General features: G+C 44.5%; 1 protein-coding gene across 2 annotated transcripts in view; it reads right to left on the bottom strand.

Moving 5' to 3' along the window:
* Window positions 1–15,892, bottom strand: part of LOC126419105 (protein vestigial-like) — a 535,228-nt gene that overhangs the window by 206,879 nt on the left and 312,457 nt on the right. The gene's annotated exons all lie outside the window — the stretch shown is intronic.

Below are 15,892 nucleotides of genomic sequence, written 5' to 3' on the forward strand. Positions count from 1 at the left end.
AATGGTTTTGTTTTTTGTGAAAACATCACGAACACGAAATTAAGTGTGGGCGACAGTATAATCGTGATGGAATTTCCAATAATGGTTTTGCCACAATTCTAGTCGTTTTCTTCGAATTTCTTCACGCAAACCGCGCATACATTCGCTGTAGTATACCTTAATGACCATAAGGCTGGAGCTTATGATGCACTATCCAACAGCAATCGAACAAAACAGTAAGAAGAACCACCACATGTGATCGAACTCGTCGAACTTTTTTCCGTCTTAGTTCTTCGGGCAATTTCCATTGGAAAGACAGGACCTCGGTTTCGATGTCAAACGTATTATCATGTTTCGTCGCCTTTTATAATCTTCTTAAGAACTTTCGGATCGTTGCCGACTTCATTGATCAACTATTGAGCGATGTCTAAGGGACGTCATTTTCGGTTGAAATTCAACAATTTCAGAACGAACTTTGCGGCTACATGCATCATGCTCAAGACACCTGAAAAAATTGCCCACATTATCAGCAACCTCTCTGATGATGATTCGACGATTTTCCAGAACCATTTTCTTTACTTCTTCCACTCTGTCGCCAGTAACTGACGTGCTAGGGAGTCGAGGGCGGTCGTTGCCTTCAACGTCTTTTTGACCCTCTTTCAAACGTTTATACTACTAATGTCTTTTCTTGTTAATAGTAGAGTCACCAAAAGCCACAGTCAGCATTTCGAATGTGGTGCTGCACTTTACTCCAAAAAATGGTTCAAATGGCTCTAAGCACTATGGGACTTAACATCTGAGGTCACCAGTCCCCTGGACTTAGAACTACCTAAACCTAACTAACCTAAGGACATCACACACATCCATGCCCGAGGCAGGATTCGAACCTGCGACCGCAGCAGCTGCACTGTTCCGGACTGAAGTGCCTAGAACCGCTCGGCCACAGTGGCCAGCACACTTTACTCTATTTTTCAAGAAAAGTGAATGCAAATTCTTTACTCCATCTTTTTCGGAAGTTAAATTCACCGAATACTCGAAAGCACGTAAACTTTTTTGACTTTCAACGATCTAAATATTTTATACAAGTGAAAATGCAAACATATTTCAGGAACATGTGTAGCGACAAGATAAAAAATTTGAAAGTCGAATGTATAAAGCCTGCCAAATCAAAGAATACCCGCTACTTTTTTATCTCACCTCTTACAGAGTGTCCCATTTGTCTTGACCACACCAAATAACATTCTGCCGAGAAGCAAACTAAAAAATGTATCAATGTTGCTACCAAGGGGACACTGATTAGTACCACTGCCGTTCTTGTAACTTGGGTCGTTATGAATATTTGAGCAGCAGTAGTTTTTCTTAAAATAGAACCCTGCATTTTTTATTCGCTAATCCACTTCTTCTCCTCGAGACCAGTCCAAAACTATTTCATACTATACCATTCACCTACACATAACGGTAATGGTATTACAAGCATAACTGACTCTCAGTAAACAGTAAAATACCCGCGGTAGCGTAACTTTATCATTTGCTGAAAGAAATTGAAACAAGTAAAATGCACGCCAGTCATTCACTCAACAATCTACAGATGAAGGTAATGATGATGCAGGTTTAATCAAGGACTGTTTTTACTGTGCACAGCATATCGTTTAAAAGTTCTGTGCTGTAAACTGAGACGACAATAGTCGTGGGATAGCGACATGAACAAATACAGATGGCGGTAGTATCGCGAACGCTAGGTATAAAAGGGCACTGCATTGGCGAAGTTTTTATTTATACTCAGGTGATTTATATGAAAATGTGTCTGACATGATTTTGGTCGCATGACGGGAAGCAACAGACTTTGAACGCTGAATGGTAATTGGAGCCAGATCCATGGGACATTCCAGTACGCAAATCGTTAGGGAGTTCACTATTCCGAGAACCACAGTGTCAACTGTGTGCTGAGAATACCAACATTCAGGCATTACCTCTCACCACTGACAACGCAGTGAACGAGTGCCTTCACGTAACGGCCTAGAGCAGAGGCGATTGCGTAGAGTTGTCAGTGCTAACAGACAAACAATATTGGGTTGAATAACCGCAGAAACCAACGTGGGACGTACGACGGACGTACCCGTTAGGACGGCGTGGTGAAATTTGCCGTTAATGGGCTGTGGCAGCAGATGACCACCGCGAGTGTATTTGCTAAAGCAAACATCGCCTGCAGTGCAGCTCTTGAACTCCTGACAATACTGGTTGAACCCTAGACTATTGGAAAATCGTGGCCTTGACAGATGATCCCTGCTTTCAAATAGTAAGAGCTGAATTATAGGGTTCGAGTGAGGCGCAGACCCATGGAACCCATGGAACCATGTTGTCAGCATGGCACTGTGCAAGCTGGTGGTGTCTCCATAATAACGTGGACTCTGTTTACATGGAATGGACTAGGTCCTCTGGTCCTACTGAACTGATCATTGACTGGAAATCTTATTTTCGACTACGTGGAGACCTTTTGCAACCATTCATGGACTTCATGTTCCCAAAGAACGATGTAGTGTCACTGGGCTACAGTTGTTACTGATTGGTTTGAAGCACATTCTGGACAGTTCGAGCGAATGGTTTAGCTACCCAGATCGCTTGACATGAATCCCATTGAACATTTGTGGCACATAGTCGAGAAGTCAGTTCGTACACAAAATTTGGCACCTGCAACGTTTTACAATTACGATCGGCTAGGTAGTTATTCCTGCAGGGGAGTTACAAGGACTCGTTGAGTCCATGCTACGTCGAGTTGCTGGACTATGTCGGGCAAATGGAAATCCAAAAGGATATTAGGAGGTTTCCTAGGACTTTTGTCACTTCAGTACACTACATGTAGGCGTACTGTAAATAGGGTACTTCATTTCAGAATAATATATAGCGATATTCCTTCAATTGTGAGTGGGCGAAACTGATGCTAATGGCAGTGCTTCCTAAACTGCAATCCGCCCAATACTTGTGTTATGCAGGGATTGAATAAATGCTCCGCGAAAAACTGTTACTAATATGGTGTTTTCTTTTTGCGGAATTTTGACGATACTATTTTTTAAAATTTTATTATGATTTACTTTTTATTAGTTGTGCTTTAGAATTGAAGTAATCATCAAATAAATTAAGTTCTTCTAATTTCTTAAAAAAAATTCTTAGCCTTCATGAAAGTACAGGATCTCCCAGTGTGTCCTGTCAGAAACCTCCTCCTTACTGAAATCCAGGGACAGCCCGCAGAAGAGGAGTGTTGTGAGATCGCTATTTTTAATTAAGAGTTTGAGGCGAGGAGCATTTGGGGCCTGTATTTGATGCATTGTTGCTTCTCATTAACGTGGTACTTAATACAATACTAGGATGTCATTCCACGTGAGGAAAAAAGTACAAAACAGCTAAAATCTACACACAGATCAGCACAGAGAGTCGATGCCACTGATTATCCTCCATGTCTCACAAGGTACGCTTTACGAGTTGTCTTCTAATCCGAAATTTAGCGTCACGGATCCATTTGATGCCGTAAGTCTCGGCTTCAGTAAAGCTTCGGAAAGTCGGGACTATACCTACGCTTCCTAACGGTAATAAAGATTATATGGGGTACCAAACAAAGTTTGTGACAGGATTGAAGATTTTTTCGGTTATCTGCCCGGCGCAATGCGCAGCACGCTAGCTTGCGAAACAGAATGTTGAGTTACACAGGGATCGAACCCACACTCTTGGTACTCCGGCCAGCCTATGTGGCTTATAGGTAGCTTCCCACGCTCGTTTAGGCAAATCCTGGGCTGTTCCGTAAATTCTGCCCCACAGAAACGATACGCAAACAGTTGAAATGAGATAACACACAGGACAGAATTTACACGATACACAAACAGATGGCGCACACTACCTGCTTCCCTTAGGTTACCTTGACGGCTACGGCGTCAGGAAGGACATTCGGCCACAAACTTAAATAATAAAACAAAATTTTATAAATTTTGAATAGGTTGACCCCTTACTAGATGCGATGAACGCTAAGGGACACAACAGAAGATTGACATGTTCTTGGTACGGAGAACTTGGAGTGGATGATGGATGGATAGTCATCGAAATAGATAGAGGTAACTTCAAGCATGCACCAGGGAAGTGTGTTGTGGCTCTTGCTATTCATCTTGTATTTTAATGATATGACAGACAATATTAACTAGATCACTAAAACTTCGTAAAATTTATGATTGTAGTAGGGTATAAAACAAGACACATCATACTGAATTTGATATGTAACATACCACTGGAGACTTAATAATGCCAATTAACTAATGTATAAACTAAAAATAAAATTTTCTAAAAGCAGTCTTGATCGCATAAATACTGATAAACCTGAGATCGCTGTTTGCCTAGAACAATGTTTCAAAAAATATGTAATGCATAACTCATAAATTATGACTTCCTTTGAATGATATGTGGAATAGTAAAATTTAGGATGGTTTAGTAGCATTTCAACATTTCGCATCCCCCCCCCCCCCCCCCCTTAGTAAAAATGTAAATGTGTGTGTAATTTTATGGGACTTGACTGCTAAGGTCATCAGTCCCTAAGCTTACATACTACTTAACCTAAATTATCCTGAGGACAAACACACAAACCCATGCCCGAGGGAGGACTCTAACCTCCGCCGGGACCAGCCGCACAGTCCACGACTGCAGCGCCCAAGACCGCTCGGCTAAACCCGCGCGGCCCCCCCTTTAGTGTTCTATTGTTAAAAGTAACCTCTGATTTTTTGTAGATGAGCATTCATATTGAAGGAAGGACTGTTTGAATAAATCTGCAGAAATATTCAGTCTAAAATTAACGAGACATCAAATTGGTACGAAGTTTGCCAACGCTTTAAATCTTCATATACGTAAAACTGTTCACTTCACAAAACGAAAAAGAATGTCTGTTTCTTGTGACTGGAATATCAATGAGCTGTACAGCTGTACTCAGGTAACTCGTACCAATTTATGGGTGTAACAGTTTCTAAGAATATGATAGACTCAGGAAAGCAGGTGACAGCCTTCGGTTCAGCGATAAGATTGAAAATGCAGTCCTCATTTTCGGTAACTATATCTGTGCTAAGCAAGTCACTTGATAAAGTGTTTGGTGGAGGGTACTTCGTGTACCAGGTCACTTCCCCTCCTGTTCTAGTCACGAATGATTAGTGGAGAGAACGAATCCCAGTAAATCTAAGTGTGGACTCGAAGCACATCAATTTCATCTTCCGCGAGATTGAGGAAGCGACATGTTTGTTGACTCTAATAGCAACGAAACGCTCTCGGAAGTTTAACAGTAAACCACATCGTAAGGCACAACGTATCTCATACATCGTTTGCCACCTGAGTTGGTTGACCACCTCCGCGACTCTTTAGTGGTTACTAAATTAGCCTGCAACGAAGCGCGCTGCACCTCTGTGCATCTTCTCTATTTCCTCTACTGTTCCTGTCCAGTGAAGGTCCCAGATTCATCAGTATTATTCAAGTATAGGGCGAATGAGTGTTTTTTAAGCTACCTCCTTTATTGAAGGACTACTTTTCTGAAGATTCTTCCAACGAATCTTAGTCTGACCTCTGCCTTACACTAGATGAATTTTATATGGTAGTTCCCTTTCAAATGGCCGTGAACGTATACCTCAAGACGTTTTGTGGAAGTAAGTGCTTCTAGTGATTGTTTAACTATTTTGCGGTCATAGAATAGAGCATCTTTCATACAAATAAGGGTGGCACGAGTCGACACAGACTTTCCTTGACTCACAAGAAACGAAATGCTAGCTTGAAGACAGACGTCAAGTATCTCGCTAAAGGCTAATTACAAAATTTCAAGAAGTAGCGTTAAGGAATACAGAAATTCATTACGGCCCTCCACGTATCGCTCCTACATCTACATCTACATCTACATTGATACTCCGCAAGCCACCCAACGGTGTGTGGCGGAGGGCACTTTACGTGCCACTGTCATTACCTCCCTTTCCTGTTCCAGTCGCGTATGGTTCGCGGGAAGAACGACTGTCTGAAAGCCTCCGTGCGCGCTCTAATCTCTCTAATTTTACATTCGTGATCTCCTCGGGAGGTATAAGTAGGGGGAAGCAATATATTCGATACCTCATCCAGAAACGCACCCTCTCGAAACCTGGCGAGCAAGTTACACCGCGATGCAGAGCGCCTCTCTTGCAGAGTCTGCCACTTGAGTTTGCTAAACATCTCCGTAACGCTATCACGGTTACCAAATAACCCGGTAACGAAACGCGCCGCTCTTCTTTGGATCTTCTCTATCTCTTCCGTCAACCCGACCTGGTACGGATCCCACACTGATGAGCAATACTCAAGTATAGGTCGAACGAGTGTTTTGTAAGCCACCTCCTTTGTTGATGGACTACATTTTCTAAGCACTCTCCCAATGAGTCTCAACCTGGTACCCGCCTTACCAACAATTAATTTTATATGATCATTCCACTTCAAATCGTTCCGCACGCATACTCCCAGATATTTTACAGACGTAACTGCTACCAGTGTTTGTTCCGCTATCATATAATCATACAATAAAGGATCCTTCTTTCTATGTATTCGCAATACATTACATTTGTCTATGTTAAGGGTCAGTTGCCACTCCCTGCACCAAGTGCCTATCCGCTGCAGATCTTCCTGCATTTCGCTACAATTTTCTAATGCTGCAACTTCTCTGTATACTACAGCATCATCCGCGAAAAGCCGCATGGAGCACGAAGACAATGTTGTTGTTATTGATGTGGTCTTCAGTCCTGAGACTGGTTTGCTGCAACTCTCCATGCTACTCTACCCTGTGCAAGATTCTTCACCTTCCGCCACCTACTGCAACCTACATCCTTATGAATCTGCTTAGTGTATTCATCTCTTTTGGGCTCCCTCTATGATTTTTATCTTCCACGCAGCCCTCCAATACTAAATTGGTGATCCCTTCTTGATGCCTCAGAACGTGTCCTACCAACTGATCCCTTCTTTTAGTCAAGTTGTGCCACAAATTTCTCTTCTCCCCAATTCTATTCAATACCTCCTCATTAGTTATGTGATCTACCCATATAATCTTCAGCATTCTTCTGTAGCACCACATTTCGAAAACTTCTATTCTCTTTTTGTCCAAACTATTTATCTTCCATGTTTCACTTTCATACATGGCTACACTCTACACAAATTCTTTCAGAAACAACTTCCTGACACTTAAATCTATACTCGATGTTAAAAAATCTCTCTTCTTCAGAAACGCTTTCCGTTCCATTGCCAGTATACATTTTATATTCTCTCTACTTCGACCACCATCAGTAATTTTGCTCCCCAAGTAGCAAAACTCATCAACTACTGTAAGTGTCTTATTTCCTTATCTAATTCCCTCAGCATCACCCGACTTAATTCGACTGCGTTCCATTATCCTCGTTTTTTTTGTTGATATTCATCTTATATCCTCCTTTCAAGACACTGTCCATTCCGTTCAACTGCTCTTCCAAGTCCTTTGCCGGCTCTGGTAGAATTACAATGTCAGCGGCGAATCTCAAAGTTTTTATTTCTTTTCCATGGATTTTAATACCTACTCCGAATTTTTCTTTTGTTTCCTTTACTGCTTGCTCACTATACAGATTGAATAAGATCGTGGATAGGCTACAACCATGTCTCACACCCTTCCCAACGACTGTTTCCCTTTCATGCCCCTCGACTCATATCTGCCATTTGGTTTCTGTACAAATTGTAAATAGCCTTTCGCTCCCTGTATTTGACCCCCGCCACCTTCAGAATTTGAAAGAGAGTATTCCAGTAAACACGAAGACAATATTAGGCTATATGCAGTCAAGCAGTCATCCATCCCCCGCTCAGTTATTCAAAATTGTAATCATTATCTTTTTTCGCGAGATCTTGCAGAACTATTCAAATATTGTTCTAAGAAATCTAGAACTGTAGCACATCAATCACAGGAATTTAGAATGCATACTTATCGAAAGTCGGCTGCCTGCTTCACCAGACTCCCGTTGCATGCGCGAATGAAAAGCAAAGAAACCCTCATAAAGCGGTACAACGAGAAATACCGTCAACCGCGAACTTCACAGTGGTTTGCAGAGCACCGATGTAGATGCAGATTTCCGGCGGGCTTGTACCAGCGAGCTGCGTCAGGTGTCGCTCCGCTGGGAAGAGGGCAGCGACTCTGTCGGGGCCGTATTTACGCATCGCCGAGCGCCGAGTAAATAAAGGTGGCGGCCGTGGCGGCAGTGGCGGCGGCTCGGCGAGGCCTGACTGAAGAAGTGCCGCAATAACAGCGCCAGCAGCTGATACTGGACAGACCTGTTGTACGGCCGCAACGCTTGCGAGGTCGCGCAGGGTCACTCTCCGCGCAGCGCCGCAGTGCCGGCGTACACCATCCACAGCCACCACTAACTGTCCGAATTATAACATCGTATCATACTACCATAGGATGAAGTAAAGCTTTCACACCATAACTAGTAGGTACCTGACTCGGTGAACTTTCCCGGCGCAGTCATTGATGATATTCATATCGTGTCTCCAGCCGGAACATAACGTCTTCTTGACACAGAGAACAAGATGACGTTATGTTCCGGCTGGAGACACGATATGAATATCATTGTACATATCGATTCTCCTCCCTGTATCAGTTCAATTACGCCGGCCGAAGTGGCCGTGCGGTTAAAGGCGCTGCAGTCTGGAACCGCAAGACCACTACGGTCGCAGGTTCGAATCCTGCCTCGGGCATGGTTGTTTGTGATGTCTTTAGGTTAGTTAGGTTTAACTAGTTCTAAGTTCTAGGGGACTAATGACCACAGCAGTTGAGTCCCATAGTGCTCAGAGCCATTTGAACCATTTGAACCATCAGTTCAATTACAGTTTGTTTCATACTAGCTGACAAACCCGGCGAACTGTGTTTGTAACACCGAAGAATTTCATTTTCATGTATTCGTGAAAAAACACCCTTGAAAGTATGAAAGAGTTGTACAAAGAAATATGCATAACGTACAAATCTGTAAGTAAGGCTGCTTCGCGATTTTGTAAACGTCTGTAGGGCAACGCCTCTTGATAGCTGTATAGACGGGTTCTATTCTCGCATACAGGCGTTTGCACTTCGCAGATGAAAGCTGTCGAAAGCGATAGCAGGTGTTAGTTGATTCACCTGTAAGTGTGTCTTCGAAGTAAAGAATAACGGCATTACAACTCTATGCATGAAACGACATCTCTCAGCCGTCGTTTCTAGGCGCTTCAGTTCGGAACCGAGTGGCGGCTACGGTAGCAGGTTCGAATCCTGCCTCGGGCATGGATGTGTGTGACGTCCTTAGGTTAGTTAGGTTTAAGTAGTTCTAAGTCTAGGGGACTGATGACCTCAGATGTTAATAGTGAGCCGCGCAGGATTAGCCGAGCGGTCTATGGCGCCGCAGTCATGCACTGTGCGGCTGGTCCCGGCGGAGGTTCGAGTCCTCCCTCGGGCGTGGGTGTGTGTGTTTGTCCTTAGGATAATGGTTCAAATGGCTCTGAGCACCACGGGACTTAACTTCTGAAGTCATCAGTCCCCTAGAACTTACAACTACTTAAACCTAACTAACCGAAGGACATCACACACATCCATGGCCGAGGCAGGATTCGAACCTGCGACCGTAGCGGTCGCGCGGTTCCAGACTGTAGCGCCTAGAACCGCTCGGCCACTCCGGTCGGCTGTCCGTAGGATAATTTAGGTTAAGTAGTGTGTATAACCTTAGGGACTGATGACCTTAGCATTTAAGTCTCATAAGATTTCACACACATCTGAACATCTGTTAATAGTGCTTAGGCTCATTTGAACGATTTTGAAATTTCTCAGGCATCTCAATGCTTATGATGTCATATCTCTTGAAGTGTAAGTCGTACAATGATATTTGTGTGGGGTCATTCAGCTGCATATGTGGATGCGGTCTGCAACATTTGTTGGTGATGTTTGGTTTATGGGGCGCTCAACTGCGCGTTCATCAGCGCCCGTACAAAGTCCCAATTTTTACACAGTCAAACTTTTACACAATCCAATCTTGCCAATGTCACGAATGATGATGATGGTGATACCAAAACCCAGACCCCGGGCAGAGAAAAACCCCAACCTGACCCGGAATCGAACCAGGGCCCTCGTGTTCCAGAGGCAGCAACGCTACCCACTAGACCACGAGGTGCGGACGCAACATTTGTTGCGAATAGAGTCAGCAGCAAAGAAGATGTAAATTTAAATGTCATGCACAATGCGGCAGTTTTTCACGCATCTCAGTTTTTACGGCGTCATATCTTCTGAACTGTAGCCGGCCAGTGTGGCCGAGCGGTTCTAGGCGCTTCAGTCTGGAACCGCGCGACCGCTACGGTCGCAGGTTCGAATTCTGCCTCGGGTATGGATGTGTGTGTTGTCCTTAGGTTAATTAGGTTTAAGTAGTTCTAAGTTCTAGGGGACTGATGACCTCAGTAGTTAAGTCCCATAGTGCTCAGAGCCATTTGAACCATTTTTCTGAACTGTAACAGGTAGATGGTTCGTACCCCAACAGCGATTGTTGCCTGACAGTAACGAATATGTGTTCCAATCGGCCCTGTGATTTAGGAGATACGGGCATACACACATACGTACGTCTACTTTTGTAATAGGAATCAATACAAAGCGGGTAGTTCTAGTTGCTTGGTGGTGGCTGAAAGGTTCTCACGCAAAGCTGGGAATTCCGGGACATTCGGTGTCTACTGTAAGATGCAGCAGAAGGCTTTGTTGAAGAGTTACATTGCGCCCTAGAGTAGTTTCTAGTGCGCTTTTTTTATTCCGGACGCGCAGCCGCATCGGTGCCTTTGCCCTCAAAGGACCACTTGAGATATAGAAAATATCTGTTCAGCTTGGATGTCAACAAGAATCCTGTCTTTCCTATCCCATGAAAATTATGTGTATTGCCTCTCCTTCGAGACACTGTGTATACTTCGTCAACCAATTTTAAGAGACAGTTGAAGCTCGGACGGCATCAAGTTTATAAATTGTCTACGCTCGTTTGTACGCCTTAACAGGGAAGCTTTTGCAGCGTTCACCTATATTTCCATGCTTTTAGGGCCAGTTACGTTCGACACATTGACTACAAGTTTCCTACCGCCCATGCAAAGAGACCTTGGATTGAAAACAGAGAACATGATACTCTGGTAATTTGTTTGCTGGGAGGCGTCCCGCCAGCTATTCATTCCCTTCCTGGCCATCATCAAATCAAAGTGTCCTCTTTTCTACGGCATGAGTTGTTACTTTCGTATCTCGGAGTCTGTCCTCTGAACAGCCTGCATTTACGTTGTTTCATTCTGGAAACATGCCCTAGGCTGTGGCTAAGCCATATATCCGCGATATCCTTTCTTCCAGGAGTGCTAGGTCTGCAAGGTATGCAGGAGAGCTTCTGTGAAATTTGGAAGGTAGGAGACGAGGTACTGGCGGAATTGAAGGTGTGAGGACGGGGCGTGAGTCGTGCTTGGGTAGCTCAGTTGGTAGAGCACTTGCCCGCGAAAGGCGAAGGTCCCGAGTTCGAGTCTCGGTCCGGCACACAGTTTTAATCTGTCAGGAAGTTTCATTTATATTGTTGTTTGAGCACATTGGCTGGTTCAAATGCACTATGAGACTTAACATCTATGGTCATCAGTCCCCTAGAACTTAGAACTACTTAACCCTAACTAACCTAAGGATATCATACAACACCCAGTCATCACGAGGCAGAGAAAATCCCTGACCCCGCCGGGAATCGAGCACATTGGATTCGGAGTTTATTGCACTCTCTTGTTTGTTTGAAAATGAGAGTTGTGCAGCTGAGGAACTCTGTTTTGTTGTTCCTTCAATCTTCCTTGCAATGTCATCAAAGTCCCACATGTTTGACTACAGTATTTCATGTAATCTTTCTGAGTTTTTGCTTTTTAAGATTCACATTGCATTAAGATGTCATGTACGTAATTAATTTGAACAGATGATTAGTACTGTGATATTCATATCCGTCTAGGAACAACACTTCCTACTACTTTTCCCATGATAAGGCCAATCTCGTTTAACAAACATTTTGCCGAAAAAAAATTAGAACTCCATTTTAGAGATTTCCAGTTAACTACAGATTTATTGTTGCAACAGAGCATATGGAGAACGTGAAATGACTACATTTAAAGACCAATAGCTCAAGCGGTTGTACAGTACCAGGGACCGACCCATGCTGAAACACGCATGTCAGTATATTGTGTAGTGTCCACGGGCATCACTGCAAGCACTGACTCTGGCATACAGTCGACCGTACAGATGGGGGATACTGTCCAGGGATACGTTACGCCACGCCTGCTCCACTGGTTCACGTAGTTCTGCAAGAGTTGTTGGCTGACGATTCGCACTCACTTATCGTCCCATCGTATCCCACACGTGCTTGGTTGGAGACAAGTTTGGAGATCGTGCTCTCCAGGGAAGTTGCTGCACTTCTTGCCGAGCACATTGATTTTCACGGGTAGTGTGTGAGTGAGGATTAGCCTGTTGAAACAACACATCACCATCCTATTGCAAGAGCAGCAAAAGAACGGCTCTAAGAACATTCTGCACGTAACGAGCGCTGGTTAGCATTCCCTCCAGAAACACTAAAGGTGAACGAGAGCTTGTCATACCCCAGACTGTAAGGCCTGGGTGCGGCCAGTACGTCTTGGACGAATCCATTCTACGAGATAGCGCTCACCAGGTCTACGTCATACGCGCAGACGGCCATCATTTGCGTGCAGGCAGAATCTGCTTTCATCGCTGAAGACCCCAGTGCACCATTCTATTTTCCAAGTGATCCTCCACGGCACAGGACGAGCCGTGCACGTCGATGCTGTTGTGTGAGAGGAAGATGGGCTAGAGGTGTGCGTGCCCGTAGTCCCACTGCTAATAACCGGTTCGCAACAGTTCATGCTGACACATCTGAGCTCACAAGCCCTCATATCTGTACTGTGGTAGCTGCACGATCTGCCATTGCTGCCGTTACAATACGACGATCCTGGCAGGCATCTGTGCTGCGTGGACGTCCAGTACCAAGTCTACGGGTCTGAGATGTTCACGTGACCACTGATACCAGCAACGTTACACAATTTACGCAGCACATCCAATCCAACTCCTCTGGTAATTCCCCGAAAGGACTATCTGGCCACCCCGAAGGTCCCACTTTCACCTCTCTCAAACTCTCTCAGTTGGCTGTAGGAAGCAAGAGTGCGTCTCTATGGCATGATTGCTTGCTTCATAGGTTTTTCACTCTACAGCGAGTGTGCGCTGATATGAAACTCCGCTGTAGAGTGAAAATTTCATTCTAGAAACAACAACCAGGCTGTGGCTAAGCCATGTCTCCTCAATATCCTTTCTTCCAGGAGTGCTAGTTCTACAAGATTCGCAGGAGAGCTTCTGTAAAGTTTGGAAGGTAGGAGGCGAGGTACTGACGGAATTAAAACTGTGAGGACGGGGCGTCAGTCGTGCTTGGGTAGCTCAGATGGTAGAGCACTTGCCCGCGAAAGGCAAAGGTCCCGAGTTCGAGTCTCGGTCCGGGACACAGTTTTAATCTGCCAGGAAGTTTCATATCAGCGCACTCTCCGCTGTAGAGTGAAAATTTCATTCTATATTAACATATTTATAACGGAGACTTTGATATATATCTGTATTCGACGTCAAGATCATTTTTATGAGTGTTACTCATCTACGTGGTTTTTATTTTTGTTTACTTTTTTCATCTGTTAGCGGCATTTTTAATGAGTTACTCGACGACGCAAGAGGTAGTTTTTATTTAACTTTATGGTTGTAACTATTCACAAATACTGATGATAATCTGTTCCAAATAGAGCAATGAATAAAAAGATTTATCATAGCAGAGTGTGGTGGTATCGACTTTCACTAAATGTGCATGATCGGGATTTGAATCACACTGCTTCCAAATGCAAGTTCAGTGTTGTCATTAGGAACGGAACGCTTACACACTTGGTAGAGAATGGAGGAAGTAGTCGGATCTGGCCTTAAAAAGAAACGATACCTGTCTTCATCTCAGTCAAACACAATAAATCTTGAATCAGAATAGTGTTGGATGTCAACTCTTCTCCTCCCTCCCCCCCCCCCCCCCCCCGGCCACTTAATCAACCTGATTCATCAGTAGTCGTTGCAGCATAATTGTCTGAGTGTTTTTCCGAACGTTATCACTACGAGATGCTCATTAATAGATAACCCAATAGGCCAGGAGCTCAAATGACCAGAGATACTGCCGTGACGTGCGCTAGATCAACGACGTCGATATATACCGGGTTACTACAGGGTCGTCTCCATTTGGTGCCGAGCGGCTATAGGTACGCCATACGTGTGTATAGCCTGTTGAATATGACGCGGGCCCGGCAGTCGGCTGCAGCGTGTAAATCACGCCGGCAGTGTTACCAGCACAATGCACTGCCCTGTCGATATGCGCGGCCGCTGGGTCGGCCGTTATTCACAGCACACGACACACACCGGGCATCAGTTAGACTGCCAAACACGTCTCGTTCCTGATTCATCGCTTCTGCAGTCATCTGCGTCCCGTTTAGTCTGCCCTTCCTTCCCTTAGCGCGATTTGCACTGGCATTTATATTGAGAGAAGACTCTGAAGGTAGGAGCTCACATTGTTTTGACCTTAAAATCCTTTTATGAAGAGTTTGAATGGAAGGACAGCCCTCGTTTTGACTTTGTCTATATTTACGTTTCCTTTACGGACACAGTTCACAACAAATTCTTCCAAATGTCACGCTATTTTCTTTCGAGTCTGTGTATAACAAACCTCACAATTTAGTTTGTTCGCTCATGCCCGCCTTTAGGACTGTTTCAAAAAAAGGAATGAAGGAAGATTGGTGTTTCGCGTCCTGTCGACAACGAGGTTATTAGAAACAGAGCACAAGCCTGAAATACTGAAGGAAATTGGTCGTGCCCTTTCAAAGGAGCCATCCCTGCATTTTCATTCAGCGATTTAGGGAAATCACGGAAAATCTAAATCATGATGGCCGGTCGCGGATCTGAACCGGTGTCCTCCCGCATGCGAGTCCAGTGTGCTAACCACTGCGCTACCTTGCTCGGCAGAACTATTTCAGGTGTGATACCCTGCGCATCGATTGACTACCCTTCAGTGTTTGCTTTCCTGCCGGCGGTGGGGAACTGAACGTCGTCTGACGCCGCCCACAAGCTACAGGCGAGATGCGCCGCGCGCTGGGTCCCTATGCGACTTAATTATGCCAACTTGGACAGAGGAAACCGTAATTACCAACCTGGATCAAATTCCTACAGTCCTATAATTGTAAAATTAATGTTACATGGGACACTAGTCTCGCCTTTAACCGCAACACGAGCTTGCAAAATAAAGCTGCTACTTCATCAAGTTACCACTCGCATTACCACTTAGCGAACCCACTAATACAAGCCCCGCACCATACCACTGCTTCTCGTCTTCGTTTATCGTCTACTGGTTTAACACATTAGGACTAAAGTCTCTGCATAATAGCTATAAATAATAAAACAGTTCCGATTATTAGGTTTCCACCGCAACGACACGTGCTTTCACGTCAGCCCCACCTAGACATGTACATTTCCCTCAACTATTTTATCACAAAGCTGGTTATTACCTCTATTCTCTTAAACAGGCATCTCGCCAAATGCGATAAATACATCGAAGTCCCTCCAGTAAGCGGCTAATTTCAAGCTGCACAATTCTAGTTGCAGTTTGCCTACCTAACGCTTTCAGCGACGACAGAAACTTCATTTTCAGTATCTCATAATTATTGACCAAATTTCATCATCATTTACTTGCGCCTTTGTCCCACTTCAACGAGGGGCCGGCCTTGCTACTATGGCGATGTTAGTGTCAGATGGTGACTGGATGCCCTTCCTGCCACCACCCCATACCCCATG

The sequence above is a fragment of the Schistocerca serialis genome, chromosome 9 (genome assembly GCF_023864345.2).
Source record: "Schistocerca serialis cubense isolate TAMUIC-IGC-003099 chromosome 9, iqSchSeri2.2, whole genome shotgun sequence".
Lineage (NCBI taxonomy): Eukaryota > Metazoa > Arthropoda > Insecta > Orthoptera > Acrididae > Schistocerca > Schistocerca serialis.